Here is a 4,260-nt window from a genome sequence, read left to right as displayed (position 1 = left end):
AAAGCCCTGCGTGAGAAGCCATCGCCTCCCCTTTGCTTTGAACCTGCTGCTCACCCCTTTCACTTGACGTCTCCCAGGCACCCTTCGCGAAACTGTTTCCAGTTCTGCCTCCAAACTGGGGCAATGGGAAGCGTCTGGGGTACACAACTGCGTAGGCACAGCCCAGATCCTCTCGGGATGGGATAGAATGGAAATTATGCGCCATGAACAAGGTAAGGCCAGACCCCCCCAAAGCACACAGAGCTTTCTGGGGAAAGGGCTCCTTTTTTGATTGCTTTTACTAAAAAGAAAATTGCTTCCCAGAAAGCGCCTGTACAAGACCTCGGCTTCTGCAGCTCCGTGTTTATTCGCAGCACCCGCAGCCCAGGAGGCACCAGTCGAAGGTGCAAGATAGAATCATAGAATCACAGAATGGTTTGGGTGGGAAGGGACCCCCAGAGGTCACCCAGCCCAACCCCCCTGCAGGAGCAGGGACACCTTGAACCACATCAGGTTGCTCACAGCCCTGGCCAACCTGGCCTGGAATGGTCCCAGGGATGGGGCCTCCATCCCCTCTCTGGGCAACCCCCGCCAGGCTTTCACCACCCTCACTGCAAAGAATTTCTGCCTTAGATCCAGTCTAAACCTCCCCTGCTTCAGTTTAAAGCCATCCCCCCTTGTCCTGTCTGTTCAGCCATTTTGGGCCAAGCCAAGGCTCCGTCGAGGCAAGATTCCTACCAGCATCAGTGGACCAGGCAGGAGGGGCTATTTTAGAAGGGAGCTTTTCAAGATGGATCTCTGCAAGAACATCCCTGCGCTTTTCCTCTCCCAGGCGGGAGACGCTTCGCTTTATCCCTGAGCCTCTTCCACGTTTTTGCTGCGTTTCGGACGCGCTCAGCATTTGGAGCAAGCGACCCGCTAACACGCTGCCCTCGCTTGGGACGCCCGCGCCGCCTGCGTGGCCTCCGTCTCCGTTTATCCCCTTGCCTGCGCTTCCACCCCTGTTGGTGACTGTCTGTGTTTCAGGTGCGTACGAAGTCTCAGCTTCGAGCGACCGCCTCTGCGCTTGCGAGCGGGGGAAGGAGGCAGAGCTTCCCACGCCCCGTTCTTTCACCCAGGGTTTCCTGCCAGCAGCCCCTGAGCGTGCGGCAGGGCTGCGGCCGGAGGGCCGGGTTATTCCAGGGGGTTTGGTAGGATGCAGGGTCCTTTGCAGGATTTGCTCCACAAGGAATCGCCGCACTCCGAAGAATCCTTGTTCAGGAGCGCACAGCGTCCTTGTGACCACTAAGGTATTAAGCTGCGTGGGAGTAAAAGAAAAGCTGTCCCCGGGGCAATTGCGAGAAGGAAATAACAAGAAGCCGGTGATAAAGAGTTCCCTGGGCATTATTCCCGCATTTGGGATGGGCAGGGATCCCTCGGGGCCAAGTGCATTCCCCCAGTCCCCGTCAGGAGTTATCGCTGCCCCACAGCACCAGCTCCTCCTTGCTCCACTGCTCCTCACAGGGAGCCGAGGACATCGGCATCGCCCATGGGCTCGCCGCAGAGCTGGAGCCTGGACTGGAGGGAACGCGACCTCCTCGCTCTTTGCGCTCCGCTGGAACCAGCAAAACTGCCGAACGCCGCCAGCCTGCGGGGAGAAGCCACGCGACCTACGGAGGCTGCACCGCAGGGCTCCCCCCGCCCGCTGAGCTTCTCCCCGCGGCTGAAGCCGCGCCGTGCTGCTCAGCTGGCAGAGCAACGTCCCCTCTACTTGGGCACGTGCGGCGAGAATTCACCCCCACCCCTGTCCAGAACCTCCGGCATTAAACTGGCGCCTCGCCCCCAGCAAGGAGAGGTTCGAAGCAACTGATTCTGGTTGCAATTTCCACGTGGCGGCGCCTTCACTGCCACCGCTGCCGTCCGCTGACTCTAACTGCTGAACTTCCCTTTGGTTGCTATTTTCACATCAAACCCAACCATCCACGCCCTTGGAAGCTCCGCTCCCTGCTTGCGGCTCTGCGGACAATCCCGTCCCTGCTGTGACATCTCCTGGGTCTCCTCATGGCTGAACCCCCCAGTGTTTCTCTGCATTAATACGGGTGTTCTCCAGCACGTGCGGCGTGGTGCGCCAAGGCGGGGGTGTTTAACGACGCTTTTGGTCCAGCCAGTGCCGCTCAGTGCAGCTCCTCCTCCCAGACCTGAATCACTGAGCCACTGATGTCCATCAGCTCCCCATCGATCACTATTAGGCTGGCGCCAAGCAGACACCTTTCACGCTTGAACTCCGCTCGGTTTAGTAAAACTGCCTCATCCTAAAGCTTCCCCTAGAATCAGGAGAGGGCCACAAGCCACCGCCTCTGGATGGAGAGGGGGTTTTTTTTTTGACAACTGAATTAAAAAAAAAAAACCAAACCTGTCCCAGGAAAGCGCTGGGCACCCCAATTACACGCCCACGTTATGACTTCGCAAGTGATGCGTGAGCCTCGGTTTTTCCCCAAAACTTTTGTCACATTCCGTACACTTGTAAGGCCACGCGAGTTCCCCGGTGGTGAATCGAGTCCGCGTGGCGACCGAAGCTCCTCCCGCAGTCCGTGCCTACGTACGGTGACACCCGACGCTTTTTGGTGTGAGCCCGCTGGTGGTGTAGAAGCCCAATTTTCAATCTGCAAGCCCCCTGACACTCTGCACGCTGGTACAGCCTTTCTCCCACACGGCTCTGCTGGTGAAAAAGGATCGCCGTGAATTCATCAGGTTCTCCTGCCTCAAGCGCGCCCTTACCCCCTCTGCTTCCCGCTGGATGTGCCCGACCCCTTGCCAAATTCTGACGACTCTCAGGTGTCACCCCCTTGCCTGCAACTCGGCCAGTCAGGGCTCGGGATCCCCCTGACAACGATCCAGGCGGTTCTGTGTATTCCGAACTCTTTGCCCGACTCTGCAACTCAGAGCTGACCACCGCACCGCCGCAGCCTGGAACAGAGAGATCCCAAACGTTCCCCTGCAGGCAACGGGATCCGACGTAAATCTCCAAAGAGCAACAATTCCCGGTTCGCTGTGGCTACATCCATAGGGAGAACAGGCTTTGGGCAGCAGAGCAGGGCTGCAGCAGAACCACCCCTCCCCTTGTTCCTACAAGCCCCTGCGGTTTCCGTGTCGTTCCCATTTAATTTTTTTATGTGTCTCAGACCAGCACGTGCCTGCGTCAAGACTTGCGGGAATCTCCTCAAAATCCGGCTGATCCGCAGCACGCAGCGCTTCTCCTGCCCGGACACGGCTCCTGGGAGCGGGACAGCCTGCGCGAGGATCACAGCGTGGAGCCGCCGGTTGTCGTTTATCCGGAGGTGTTCCCTAACCTGCTGCAACTGCGCCGCTGCGGGCGCGGGATACGCTGGACGGAGGCCGGGGCCACTGGTTCACTTCACCCCTCCGAGCCCCGGAGTTTATTTATGCCGGTTTTTTTTTGGTAACATGACTCATTGTTGTTAATTTCCATACAAAATACCGCCTTTTCCTTTCTCAAGAGCAATACTTTTCTCGTTGTTCCTAGACCTGGGAGAAAATCCTTTGTGAAGCTGTTTTCTAGCAAGTACCTGCATAACTCACTGGCTCTTTTACTCAGGGAAAGGTCCAGCGAGGAGGCAACCGCAAACGCAGCTGCTCCGGCATCTGGAGAGGGTGGCTGGGAAGCAGGCGAGCAACTTTTGTTTTCCAGTTTTTAAAATATTCCAGAAGTGATACCCAAAAGTTAGATGTTCAGAAGCGGAAGGTCTCAAACGGATGCCAGCTGTAAAAGGGTAACTTGGCTGCCTGGTGCTGTACGCTACGATTCAGACCTCGCCGCTGTGCTGGTACAGGACCTTGCTCTGCCCCAGCAAACCCCTCCTCGTGCGACGCGCAGCACATTCCTTTTTAACAGGTCAGAGCTGGACAAAAAATGGAGGCAGCTGCCTGCAGACTACAGCTCCTCCGCTGTAAGAAAACAGAAGGTCTGTAAAGAATAAAAGAAGGTGGAATTACACTGCCTCATTATTCCATGAAATTTCAAAATTGAAAGTGCAGAAACAGCAGCAGAATGAGGTCAGGCTAAATCAGCGTTCGTCAGCTGACGCCTCCCCAGAACTGAGGCGACTCACAAAGCACAAACCAGAACCACAGGGTGGTTTGGGTTGGCAAAGCCCTCTAAGCTCCCCCAGCCCAACCGCCCCCCTACCCCTGCCATCCCACCCGCAAACCCTGGCCCTCAGCACCACCTCTGCCCGGCTGTTAAATCCCCCCAGGGCTGGGGACTCGACCCCTTCCCTGGGC

The sequence above is a fragment of the Egretta garzetta genome, unplaced genomic scaffold (assembly GCF_000687185.1).
Source record: "Egretta garzetta isolate BGI_Z169 unplaced genomic scaffold, ASM68718v1 scaffold912, whole genome shotgun sequence".
Lineage (NCBI taxonomy): Eukaryota > Metazoa > Chordata > Aves > Pelecaniformes > Ardeidae > Egretta > Egretta garzetta.
This window is presented reverse-complemented; position numbering follows the sequence as displayed.